The following is a 15,340-nucleotide window of genomic DNA, read 5'->3' on the forward strand; positions in this document are numbered from 1 at the left end:
TACAGAACATGTTGTAATGGACTCCTATTGTAAACACACTGGTTTACAGTTAGGTATATCTTACCTGTCAGTATATATGCACATCATACTGGTTTACTACCTGATACCTGTATGTGGCCTGTAAATGATATATCTGTGCTGTGTGATACACATGCATACATGTACATGAAGTACTGACATATATATGTTACATATACACAGTTATGCATGTGTGAATGTGACAGACAATAGGTTACCTGGGTCGCACAGGTGGATGCTACCTACAGCATGTGTCACACACCTTGCTGCCCTGAAAGGCATACATTGATAGCAGGTTGTGGACAGTGGCATTATACATGGAACAGTGGCATGTGCAAGCATAATGTGTGAGCCACCTTGTGTAATGGTACTGAGGTACAGGTGACAAGATGACCTCTCCCAGCTGTGGTAGTAGTTGTCATTATTAGCAGGACTGCTACCCTAAGTATATCTCACATTGATCATATACACAAGTTCTGCCACTGTCCGTCACCTTACATGGGGCATTTGCTACCAAGCACATTAATGCCACGGGCAGTGATGTCATGGTATGGGTGGCAACTGCTAGACCAGAACAATGAGCCAATATCCTGCTGTTATTATGAGGTTGTCCAGTGTCTGTCATTCCAGGCTGTCATGACTGAACGATGAGCCTTCAACACAGAGCAAATGCATCCATGTTACACATGTGTGTGGATAATACCTAGGTCGCATTTACCTACATAGCCACATTCCAAGGCAAATGCCCTACACACAGAAGTAACACCCTGACACCTACATGACAATTGCATTGGATGCCTATGCTAACTTGTGCTAGATGTGTGGCTTTAGTAATCCATTAGCTCAATGTAGAACCTACAATGGGGAATACCGACATCTGTGCACTGAGGAACACCTGGCTGAAGGCTCTGTAGTGCACAATTGCACTGCCACCATATAACTCAGATACAGACATGTGGGCCATAACAGTGGTATGGACCATACCAGATGGTGGTGTACACATATTCATAAAGGCTACTCACATGTAAGGACCACTACTCCGACATAACGCATCACAGATGAGTTAGGTACAGGTGACAGTGGCAAATGCTGCATTCTAGGTTGTATCCTCATATACATCCACCACCTTGTTCCCAGACTACCAACACACATCCATATGTGGTATGACATTGTATAGTAGACCACCAGATAACCCTCGATTGGTGGACTGTACCTAGGCCTACATCAACTGTGCAATGTACCCATGTACAGACACAGCTGCATAATGTGTTATGCAATGCAATAATACCACTGTTTGTAACCTGCTCACTTGTACACATACCAGGGTCCCTCGGATGTTGTTAGCATTAACACGGTTGACTGTTGCTGTACACCAGTAACCAACACCCTCATGGCTGGATACGACCTAACCGTACCTGCCCTGGATATGTACATCCCACACTCATACAACATATATTACATTACCATAGCTTTCATTTACCTTTCTACATACAGGTGGCTACAGTAATTATATACATGCACATGGCAGATAGCATGCTAACAGTACATAAGGTTCAATATATATGTTGACAGGGGTAATATCCCCTCTCTACTGGTCATCCATGACACCTATCATATCATACAATACCCCATGTGGCATGTATGTCTTTGGACATGTCCACCTAATACAATGCCTACAAACATACCCAAATAACAGGACCATAGGACCTACACAAGGCCTGTATTGACAGACTCAGGGAAATTCAGCTCTGAACTGTATGTTTCTGAGTAGTCACAGGTGATGTGTTCATGACATTTACAGCCATGTGTGGCCACAGCTTCTACATATACCCCATGTCAACAATTGCAAGCCATGCATGCTGTGTGCTGTCTGTACATTAACCTTAGTACCACAATAGCCAGTACATGCTGGGGTGAGATGTTTACAAGCCACAGACCTCACACATGCTTGAATGAGTGTACTGCCTAGCTCTAACAGAGCACATTGCTAGAACTCTTCCAGTACACATGAGGTGTGTGTGGCAAATATGATGTGCTCACTGTTGACCATTACAGTGCCCTGGCCTCACCATGGCACTGTCAAGTAACAGTTTGTAGGAGCATGACATGGAATAATGCTGTGTGTGTCACGATGATATGTGCTGTTGTCATATATGTACACTTGTCTACTCAGTGAAAGTGGTGGTGTCCTACCCATACATGAATACAACATCCATTATGGTGTAATGCTCAGCTATGTTTCACACATGGCGTGGGGAAGGTGTGGAATGTATCCTCTTGACCTGCTAGTGCACGTACTAATGTAGACCGCATATGTGTACATGTATTGCTGTTTGTGTAGATTCCATGTGTGTGCAGTGTCTGATGTCTGAAGGTGACTGTTGTCTTAGTACATCATGCTGTTGCAATACAGACTCAACATTGCCAACTGTATATGGTGATATGCTCTAAGTACAGTAAGCCGTACATGAGGTATGGACAGATGTTTGGACATGACTACTAAGTGGTGGGGCTTCTTTGCAGATGAATGATTACTGAGGACAGCTCACTGGTGTGTTACAACCAGTCCTACAATAACCTGTGTACCTGCTAAGGTCAAGTTTTGTTAATTGAAGTGGAAGACAGACAATGTAGATTGCTGTAAGGGTGACACCGAAGGCAAACCCCATGACACCTGTAGCAGTAATACCTCCCCTGTGCATATATTGTGCATATATCAGCACAGTTGTCATAGGAAAGAGTCAGTAAGCATTGTACCAGATGTGATAGTGCTGTACTGCTGTAGTACCTATCATGAGATAGCTATGTGTTTGATTCACAGTACTAGCACGTGTAGGTGTGTGTCCATATATGTCACTTATGGTTGGGAATACATCCCACATGTTATCACTCTCCTGAACACTGTTGGCGACACCAGTACAGAGTGAAGTATAGAAAGAAAGCCATAGGCAGGTGGTTAAACCACACAGATGTAAAGTGTCTGTATGTGTGTGACATACTTGTATATCTTTGTGAATGCCGGTGTGTGTGTGTGTGTGTGTGTGTGTGTGTGTGTGTGTGTGTGTGTGTGTGTGTGTGTATGGCTGTTCATGTCTATGGCTGTCCGGTTCCTGGAGTGAGGCTGTATTTTACCATAGTGAAATGTTAATGCCCCTCCCCCATCCACTCAAAGCAGTCTAGCATCCCTGTTGATAACACATACATATGGGCCTGTTAACATGTACACCCTGGGGTGTGTCCTGTTGTTACATAGCTTACTGATGGACCCCCTCCCCACATACACTCACTGCACTGTAGTATCCCTGTCAATGTCCTCAATCTTAGGCCATTCCAACTACCTGTACATGTGTAATCTCTGTGGCACATCTTGTAATTGCATAGTACTGTAATGATGATATTTACATAGGCAGGGGTTGACATCCAAACACTGGCAACTGTGTGTGTGTCAGAGTGTGTTAATGTGCCTGGAATCCCTGAGTGTGTGGGTGTGGCTGTGTTTGCATGCTGTCATGGCAGCGGGTATTACTGCTTCCCAATGAGATGCCACTATTTCCACTGGCCTTTACCCTTGTCATCCAGCATACCACACTTTTACCCACTCCACACTCCAGGTAACTATACCTGTGATGTCACCCACTATGGATGCGATGGCTCTGAACATAGTAGCTTACTACACAGCTATCATGCTCTCAGATCATTAGAACAGTAAACATAATTGAAACATGGGAGAATATAACTGTGATGTGGAAGCTACAAAGTGCATGCAGATATTGTCATACTGACCTGTGAGTAGTCAACATGTCCATATGGGACTCCCGCATACACCAACATCCCCTGACACATGCAACTACACCTGAAAGAGGAAGGCAGAATGTCAGGATCAACATGTTGTTAGTGTTGTTACACATGATACATGCTGTCAAACATACAAAATGCATTCTAAAACTGCAATACATGTTACGTCTGCTGCCTGTCAACACTACTCAACAATATTAATCTACAATTGTCTGCCTAGTATGTTCACTCTGTGCATCAGACCATATGAACATGTCCCTGCACCGATGGTATGGATGAGAGGGATGTGGCACAGGCATCATCATATGCACAGGGTGATAATGTTTGCCAGAGGTCTAGGCTGTGCCATTGGATGACATCATGCATGTGTGTTAGGGCCTGTGATATCATTGGGGCATGTGTGGATGTTATGCTTGTGTGTGTTGAGGTGCCCCACATTTGTTTCCAGTGTGTGTGTGTGCATGCACACAGGTCTGGCATGAGGCTGGCCTACACAGGGGTAATATTGACAGCTGCAGACTGTACAAGGCAGGTGTCACAGTTCATGGTGTCTGGCCACGGCCACGTGGCCTGCGCCTGCCAGGGGTTGCACGGGCACTACCAGGCAGAGGTCCAAATTGGGTACTGTCCGATAACACATGTCCACTGGAATCGTGTCCCTATTGGGACCATCCAGGACCATGTGCACATGGCCTGCTGCATCCTGGTGTGGACTGCACAGCACCTGCATCACTGCTGCTGCTACTGCCACTATGGGAATGGGCATTTGCAGTAGCATGTTCACGTAGACCTTCAACAGGTGATGTAGCTGGCCTATGTCCACGTGCCCGATGCCTCACACCCACCAGATGTTCCAGCACAGACATTCCACGCTGGAGGATTGACATGCCATGGTCAAGGACTCCCACCATGTCACTCAATCGTCTATCCAAAACATCTGCAAGATGATGGTGAGCATTTGCAAGTGCCTGGATGTTGTCAGTTAATGAAGCCTCTGACCGTCTCTGTTGTGCCATTCAGCACGTGCCTGTACCTCCATTACAGCCTGAAGCATGTGTCTGGTGACTCCAGCTGATGTGCTTGGTCCCGCAGGGGCATGTTGGCCAGTGGTCCTCCTATGAGCAGCGCTAGGCACATGCCTGTGTGGGACATCACCAGTCTGTTGACCATAGTCACCACACTTCCCTGTTCCATGCTACCACCCACCAACTGTCCTTCCTCTATGGCCAGTGGTGATGGGGTATGTGCAGGCAGGAGGAACTGTGTGCGAGGATGAGGGGGAGACAGGTGGAATGGCAACCAATGGCACAGATCCAGCCCCTGACAGCTCTGCCTGTGCTTCAATCATACTATCATCATCACTGCTAGAGTCTGTGGTGACACTAACATCAGGTGGACCGCAGGAGGGTAACCCACTTACATCAGCACACCTGTGAGGGGAAGACAAGAACTGTACATTACAAGTTATACCAGACACACACACACACACACACACACACACACACACACACACACACACACACACACACACACACACACACACACACACAGACAGAGACACACACAGGCACACACACACAGACACACACGCTACATGCAGGTGATATGGCAGATGCCATTCCACTTAGACAATTATAGTTTCAGCTTAGGCAATTATAGTGGTAGTCATCATACATCACTGAGTTGCACACAACAGCATACATGTGGTATAGCAGATGGCATGCACCTTACATAATTATAGTGGTGGTTAGCATACATACCTGTATTGCACCATTTGTGTTAGAAGCCTATGCCCTATACCTGCAGCACAGTGTATGCACCATTGCACTGCACTGCCATGGTGTGTGCAACAAACACCACATGTTAATGGACCATCACTGACCTTTGTACATCTGCCACTGATGCTTTGTGTTGGCCACCGCCCGTATGTGTGAGGACATGAGCAGTAGAGTATGTCAACTGTGTACTATGTTTGCCTGAGCCCTAGCTTGCATATCTCCCCCAAAGCAGTGCATATCTGTCCAACATTATTCTGCCTACCCCTGAGCTGAGTGTAGACATTGTGCATGTGGCTGTACACACATGTTTGACATGGCTGTCCCTACTTTGCAATGGTGCCACAGACCAGCATAGGTTTACAGTACGCCAGCTTGCTGTGTGGAGTATGACCTTGCCAATCACACGTAGTATGACATGTCTTCTGCTGACGTGTTGAATGACATGCATACATGTGTAACAGAATGGTGTCCTTTCCTATCTACAGTACGGTAATTGTGTCCCAATGCAGGGATGTGTTATACTAACATGGGCCTTCAGATGATGCAATGTTGACTGTCCACCCTACAAATATGCAGGGACATACTGCACATTGAGCTGATGTGCATAGCCATTGCAGGGCATCATGTGGCTTCACAATTGCTATACAGTGTGAGCTACTGACATGGTTCATAGCCATGACTGTTCGCATACAATACATATCTAATGTGGAATGTGACCCGCGTCACCAAGGTGTATACATAATAAACCCTAATGTGGAATGTATGGCACAGGTCACAGACGGGTATACGGATGACATCCCTGCACATCTGCAACCATATTACTGATACCTGCCAATGATGCCTAACTTACAAGTTCTCTATGTCCCACATGCCATCTGTGTACCTCACACACATGAGGAGCAGGCATGACAGTGATGTCTGACACCAGCAAGGTGAATCTACTGTATCTGTGGCTTGGTGTGGATGTATGTGTATGTTGTGCAACACATGTATGTATTTGGATACTGTATAGGTGAATGCTTCCATGTCATGACACACTCCAGATGTTATGTGATGGTTTCATGTTATGCCTACACAAGCTGTGCACAGGGCTGTATGATGTTTAGTGTTTCACATCTGCAATATCACCATTACACAAAGGCCATAGTTGTATTGTGTTGAGCCAATGTACAACAGGGTGTACACACATGTACATCACATCTACTGTGTGCTTTGCTTCATTTCTCTTTCCATCCTCCATGACTATGTGTACACATGTGCAGTCCAATGGTTGTGATGGCCATCTTATTTCACATGTCAGTGATATCCCATATGACATACACCCATAGATGTCATATGCTCCACTGAGGACAAGGTTATGCAGACAAAGGGTGGTATGTATGGGATGTGAGACATGTTTTGCAGGATAGTTGAGCATTGTTGCAGACAGCCCACTACATGTCATGGACATGTCTGATAGCACATGACATTGTGTGACATTCATAGCAAGGGTATACTCCACAAGGGTGTATCCTGTGGGCCGGGCATATTCCAGCTCCAACACATTTAGTGTGTGTGTGTGTGTGTGTGCATATATGCTCTCTGTACAGTATTGTTATTACCAACATGTGTAATGCTGATATGTAGTACCTTTCCCTACAGTGGAACACACCTCCACCACTGTATTTACTGTTGTCCACACATCTGGCAATGACAGTTTGGAAGGTTTAGTGTAGGTGTTTCATATAGTCTACAATTGTTTCACATAGATAAACAGTGTGATGCATTGCAGGTCTGACCAGTGTCCATTACCAGGACCACCATACATTGTGTACGTGTGTTATGCCAGATAGCATGCAATTAATATGTTCAGTGCATTATCAAGCCTGGTAAATAATAACAATCTCACCTGACACAGGCTGCTGTTGCTGCAAAATGCCAGAGGTACCTAAACAGGGGTGTCACAGCAGTAAGATCATTATCCACACCTGTGTGGTAGCTACAGGGTGCAATGTCTATGTTACCACATAAACCAGTACAATGCACTATACTATGGAGTATGCATATCTGTGCATACATAGATTAGCAGACTATAGTATACGGCATGTGTGCATATATGCCTTGCATATGATGTTATATTACATATTGTACAGTAACACATGTAACTATGTGATATATGGTTGTGTTTTATGTGCAGTAGTGACTTACCAGGCAACTCCAGGTTCGGTAGTTGAGAGACACTCACCTCCACAATACCAGCTAATGCTTGTGGATGGAGGTGTCCCCAGGTTGGCCAGTAGCTCCTTGGTACATGTGAGTGGGGGCTGGGTGAGTGGCCCTCCACCTGTTGCACCTTGTTTCCTGGTGATTGCATTAGCACACTGTTTCACCCATCATATCTGTTCAGTGCAGTGTCGGCGCACCTGCTGATAGGTGCAATTGTGACCGCCAACATCATTTACCCTCCTGCAGAGTTCCTCCCACAGGGCATCCTGCTGCTGTGCATCCTGTGGCACATGGCTGAAGAGCGTTGTGTAGTTGTCAAGGAGGTATGGGATGAGGACCTCATCCTCCAAGTGGCTGTATGGTGGCAGTAGGCTACGGGGCATACCTGGAAGATATAATGATGGAGACAGGTCACAGTAACTCACAGAGAAGTACAACAGTACAGATGAACATGCATGTGTATCACATTTATTAAGTTTACAAATATGTCTTTGTAGATCTACATGACACTAACACCACTGACATGTATATGTCACACACATTTGACACCTACTGGTGATGGGATGTTATAACCATATATGTTTGTGTCATGTGATGACATTGCTCATACACCATGTGGATGTTGTCTTGAAGTGGGCATGTCTGTTTGCCTACAGTGGTGTCTTTACCTATCAGCACATGCCTGGATGTGTTCACATTAATGCAACCAACCTTAATGATGTGTATATGCCACATATATAGTGATACATAGCCATTAGGGACATGACCTGTGACCCTGCAGACTTGCAAGCATGTATGTGTTTTGCCATATACATCTACATGGCACTGTACAGCTGTGTAGCATCCTGCTATGTATTGTCTGTGTTGCGCATGTGTAACACATTGGACAATAGTTAGCCTGATGGTATTTGCAGGGTTGGATATCAACTATGGCATGTATGGTCATAGTGATGTAGTAGGCTATATGCCCTGGGCCATTTATGAGCCTAGGCAGACAGGTTACCTAGCTGTAGTCAACAGACAGGTAATATTCAGTGGCCAGTTCAAGCAGTGCCACAGAACTGATACACATGGTTACTGATATATTTGGCATGCAGTCATCACACCATGTCACCGAGAGGGGAGATGTGCAGCTTCGCTGGACATTGATGCATAGTATGGCAAGAGTATGTTAAGTGTATGGGACAGGGATCTGTCAGGCATGTTGTGATCCTTGTACTAGAAAGGTGGATGTCCATGACGTTTGTGTTTATTTGGGATCAGGATGTGTTAAGTGTAGCATGTTCAACACCTCTGGGTTGGACATGAATGTATTCCGGGTAGGCTGCATGCTACATAGTGCAGCTAGGGATTGTGAAGGGCAATGTAGGCCATCTACACATGGGCAATAACCCTTAAAGGAAATATGTGATCTATTATGGGTCACATGGGTGTTGAATATGGCTGAGCAGTTATCTCTATATTCCTGGATGGCACCCTGTCATGATTAGGGGTGCCACATACGACTACCTGTCTTTTGTGTGACGTAACTATCAAAGGGAAGTACTGTCCAGCTGCATCTCATACACACAGTTGCCATTATGTTGACTGCTGCCTAGGTGGTAGTTAATGTGTACAGGATTTGTAATATAGGGGATGACAATGCAATACTTAGCTGTCAGATTGTGGCCATACATCACACACCACACATCTGACACACTAAGGCCCTTCTATATGTTGAACACAGCACACATTGAGTTGACTATTGCTCCTAGTTCATAGTCATTTGTAAACAACAATAGGCTGATGCCTTCTATGTTAGTCTGTGTGGTATAGATAACAAAGAGGGGGAGTACCAGGAATGACCCCTGTATTACTGTGGCTGGCACTGGTTTGATGTGCGTGTATTCATTGGACACCTTCTGTAGTGTGGGTTCTGCCAGCAGTCCAGTTGCCAACCACTCCTATGACATAGGTATATACACCTAGTTTACTGAGTGTAGCTGGAACACAGTATGGGTGATGGTGTCCTACGACTTGGCATGGTCATGATATGCAGTGTGAATCAAACCTACTGTCATCTACATCTGTACCGAGTGCAACAATTACATTGACCACAGTTCATGGCCGTACAGACCAGACTCAGCAGGGTAGTTGTGCACTATGTCCCATTATCAATGGTGTCTCCCCCTTTGTGGGGTGTGATAACTGTTGCTGTGCACCATTCAGTGTGTACACAGCCTGACATGGAGCTATGATTGAACATGATGAGTATGTGGATAGCTGAACGTTCTTACATTTGTGTAGGATACACCCTGGGATGTTGACAGGTCCCATGAAAGCTGTATGTATGGCATTAGAGAGTGCAGTTTGTACCTGCATAGTCATTAGTACAGGGGCCCTGTAGTGTACATGGATATATTACTAAGTGTGCCTGTTGGGGGTGGGGGGGAGGTGGGAGTGGGTTTAGGTTCTCCAAGACCCTATCTGGATGAGCGGGTGCTATTTCTGTAGGTGCAGTACTTTCCATGCCATAATGCTGTGCAGCATGGTAGGTCTTGTCATTGCCATTACTATTAATGACACAGCTATAGAATGCTCTGTGCTTGGCCTCATAATATGTGGCTGATTGGTTTCACAGTAGCTTTGCGTGGTTTCATATGGTGTATCTGCATCTTACTGAGGCTGACCAGGGATCACCTACACTCATGTGTGTTCACTCTTGCAACAGTTACTACCTTCTGTGGTACAGTTTAAAGCATGGTACCACCAGTTTGCCTACTTGTTTGTGTTGGGCTGACTCCTGGTTCTGTTTCAATGGCACAATCACTGCACATATGTGACTGCTTAAGGTTCATTTGTGTAGTATTCTGCATTTGCACATGCATTGTCCATCTGCATGGGTGCCATGGCACTCACCACTCTGCTCTTAGGGAACATAACATTAGCATTGGAGACTAACTATGTATAGCATACTGTTAGCCCTGTTTGTGTGACTACTGTGATCCACGTCAGTGGGGTTGATGGAATCTGACATGCATTGAGCACAGGTGTTGGCACATGAGGAATCTTCACAGTTCATAATGGAATAGTTGAGAGTAGCCAATAGTATGGTTCTGTCTCAGACCTAATCTTCCCCATTACAGCACATTATGGCAGTGGGGAAGTCCGTGGCCTGGTGGGTGATCTGTCTCAAGGTGCATTTTGAATTCCGCTGTGGCACAAAAGTAGTTGCTCAGCATAATGCATCTGATGTTATGAAAGTGCAATTAGCGTGGTGGTATACATATCCTTCAGGAATATGGCCACACTTATGGCCCATGTGTTCCAATAAAGGATAATGGGCAAAAGGTGAGGTATGTGTTATAACATGGTCATGCAGGTGTGCTCTCCGGAGCATTGAAACATGTCTCAGCCACTGCACAGATATGTTCTCCATGTTAGGGATTGACATATGTGTGTCCATATAGTGTTTCTGACATGTATCATTGTATAGTGAGACCCACAATGTATTGCTTGGCTGTCCCTGTAACAGCAGTGGATCCTCATCTGAACCATGAATGATGAAGGCACTCTAGGGGAAGCATGAGTCCTAGGCTGTATCCAGATTCCCAGGGGTGACAGGTGCAGGCCCTGTCTGGCAAAGCATCATGATCTGTCAACCATGTTATCCCAGGATGACAGATACTGGATACCCTGTGACATGCACCATTACACTAGACAATTGTGGAATACAATCCTTTTGTCCCTGTACTGCAGTATCATTCTGGCCAATGGCAGAATGTTACCCAGGCCTTGGGACATATCTGCATGGCCTACAAGACCTGACAGTTCCTACATGTGTTTCCATGCTGTCCAGGCTACTGCATCACAGGTCCTGCACAACAATATGGAATATGCCAGAGCCATGTGTATAGATCAAAAGGTGGTCTGAGTGTATGAGTATGTGGCTAATCATGTCAGACAGGCAGCTGACAGTATGTATGCCCTCGTATAGGTCGGTGTGTAACATAGTGCTAGTTTGCATTGTGTGTGTGTGTGTGTGTGTGTGTGTGCAGACATCACTGACATATATATATATATATATGTATATATATATATATATATATAAATATAAATATATATATATATATATATATATATATATATATATATATATATATATATATTCACAAGGCCACTGTCCCATTTGTGATCATTACAGTGAAACACATATGGTATAAAGTGTAGTCTCAGGACCATGAAGCATGTGTACACCTCAGATGGCTTAGTGGTATGTCCCATGATTATAGTGTGCATGGTCCCGGGTTCAACACCTGCAATGCTTTATAAATGTGTTTTACTGCAGAGTAAGGCTCATTTACGCAGTTGTAAGCATGTTTAACAGTGTTTGTGTGACATTATAGCAGCGGTTAAACACAGTTAAACAAACGTTGTGACATATAACCTGTGCGAGCAAACGCAGTCACATCCGCTAACTACACCGGATATATACCTGTCAGTGATGTAACATCTCACTATGTGCTGTCATGACATTACATTCTCTGTTGACTGTATTCTCCTGCACACATGGGTTTATATGGGAGATTCGAATGTTTATTATACAGACGATTACTACCAATACATGCAAGCTGTGGTTAAGGTATACGTTTGCACATGATAAACATCCCTGCCTTTATCGGGATTGTAACCTTGAATGCACAGATACTATGCGGATGCTGTAACCATTACACTGTTGACATTAACTTTGCTTCTGCCTATTCCCTATTTAGATGATTTCTATGTGTAAGCTAGGCTAAGCAAAGGGTGGGAGCCCCCAAACTCACTGAGCTTCACGTACTCTTGACATAACATATAACAAATGTACTGTGAGACAATACATTACATTCCTAACTACATTAGGCATAGCCCCTCACTGACACACTTCAAGGGAAACCTTGTTGTGTGAATGGGTAACAGACTATACACCCCTGGGATCATGTGTCCCAAAACCATACAGCCAGGGGGTGGGGGAGCCTGCCCAGTTTGATAGCTGCAAGACTTGTTGGGGGAATTAAATGGTGTCGAATTGCCACATTAACATACCCTCTTTAGATCACTAAGTGCCCCTATCACCCTCTACAACCCCAGTCTTCAACAGCTTCTTGCAACTCTGCCTGGAATTGCTTCATTGGCTATGCTTGATAGAGGCTCAGTTACTTCATCAGTCGTGCGGGGAAGACCAACACACTGTTTCTATGCTTCTAATTGCCCTTGGGCAGATAGATAGTAGACTATATGTGTACCTCTAACGTGCAGGTCATCACAGCCATAATATGCAAATAAACAGACCTTCAGATCACAATATACAGTGTGAACTCACCATGTAGTCAGGAAACAGTTGAGTACAGCACGAACATACAGAACACTGATACTTAGTCACTCCAAATGCTTATCTTGGAAGCTAGAAGACTTGTATAAGGTTAAGGCTTTCTATTGCTTACCACTCGGTTACCTACAGGGGAGATGGAAAACAAGCACAGATGGGGAACATGCATGCAATTATACCATACTGGCCTATGTGTCTGCTTTACACTTTGGAATACTGGCCAAGGCTATTGGCACCCCCCCCCCCCATGGTGCCTTATTTAGGAGAGTCCTAAAGGTGAATACCAGCTCCGTAAACAGCACAATAGCAGATTCAATGTGGTTTATGCTACTCAACACCAAGGGTTGTGATCACAACATGCATGCACTCACAGCACTCCTCAGGCTGGACAACATCAACATCTGTGCATTAACTGCAATCTGTCTTAAGTCTCCTGAGAACACACCAGCACTACCAGATTACAATCCATACCACACATTTCAGCCACAGAACATGGACTGACAGACATGGAGGGGCTGTATCCATATTCATCAGGGATACCTACACCTCCAGGTTAGTGGGGCAGTATGAAACCTCTGTGATCATCCATGTGCAGCTAACATCAGCCACAACAGCAGTGTGGAATGAATGCGGCCTGCTACGGATCACCCTCCATGACCCAGGGCCTCCACTCTACCTACTTGTAGACAGTGGAGAACACGACAGTCCTAACACACACCTTGGCATTGGTCAATGTCAACTACCATACCATTAACTGGGAAACGTACTCCGGTACTCACTTCCGGGACCAGTGCATCCTGGAATGTATCACCTCATATGCCCTGTATCAGGTGATAACCTCCCTAACGTGGGGTGGATGCTACTAGATGTGATCATCACCAACATGGGCAACAGGTGCACCACAGTGGAGGTTAACCGGTCACTGGTTAGATCTGACAATGAACTATTCACTGTTTCAACACCCTAGCATCTCCCTCACCCACGGATACCACAGCGTATAACTTTCCTTCAGCTACATTTACACTACTAGTGACAGGGGTGGTGGGTTTCACAGCCCCCATGCTAGGGGGAAACACTGCTCCAGATACAGACAGATTTACAAATGCAGTCCATAAGCACCTACACGGATGTATGGATCGTGCCATCACTGGTGAGCCAAAACTCAGTCCTCCTAGACAAGGACACCAGCCTGGTGGACCTCTGCAATAAACAGACTATACTACAGATGTAGGACATTGTTCCAGATACACAGCAAATCCCACGAAGGGCAGACATCCGTGACCGCTATTAGTATGATACGTAGGTCCCTCATGACATCATCCAAGGCTAACTTCAGCAGGAGAATACGCAAGGATTCAAAAGATAACCACAAAGCCTTCTTTGCTATGTCAAGGTTCTATGTGGTGACACACAGATTTGCACTGTGCCAGTGAAATATAGCGCAAAATATGCTGACCCTACTGATATCTCCAACATCCTTGCAGATACATTCGGTGCATACTTCACCCACCTACTTTTAGACCTGGATCCCTTCCCATTATCAGGCATGCATCCACCTGCCATCTTTCTTGTTTTGTACTTTCCCTACCCAGTCATAGCGAATTGTGCCTTGTAGCTGATATACTGCATATCGCCTTTGTTCTGCTTTGACACTTTGCTGTTTTCTTTGCAGTACAGCCCCTCCCCTTCCCTGTTCTGCAGGCAGCTGCTTGCAGCCTTTTTAGCTGTTGTTAGTGGCCCACTGTAGGCTCCTAGGTGTTAACTAGTCATTTGTACTCCAATTTCACTGCTGCAGCATTTCCTTATTTCTTTCCTATATCTTTCTGTTTCAGCTGCGGTGCGCGATGCACATACCCATTTACTGGGTTTATGCACGTTTTCATCTCCGTTCACATGCATACTCGATTACCTTGTGTACTTTCAGCTAAGTATAGCTATGGGCAATTCGACACACCCTATCCTGCAGCTTTGCCTAGCTAGGGGCAGGCCGGTTTAGCAATGCTCCAATGTGCTTACAGCAATGGCAACACACCTTTCTCTTGATGTCATCTTTATCTCAAGGGCTCACCTCAGTGTTATAATGCTATGCTGTGATGTGCATCCTTACACCAGCAGGAAATCTGCGATTTACTATTACTCCTCTCATTTGCATGGCATTGCCTACTAACTCCTAGCTATTGCGCATAACACTCTCACT

This window comes from Protopterus annectens, chromosome 4.part0, assembly GCF_019279795.1.
Source record: "Protopterus annectens isolate FY-2018-M chromosome 4.part0, PAN1.0, whole genome shotgun sequence".
NCBI lineage: Eukaryota > Metazoa > Chordata > Ceratodontiformes > Protopteridae > Protopterus > Protopterus annectens.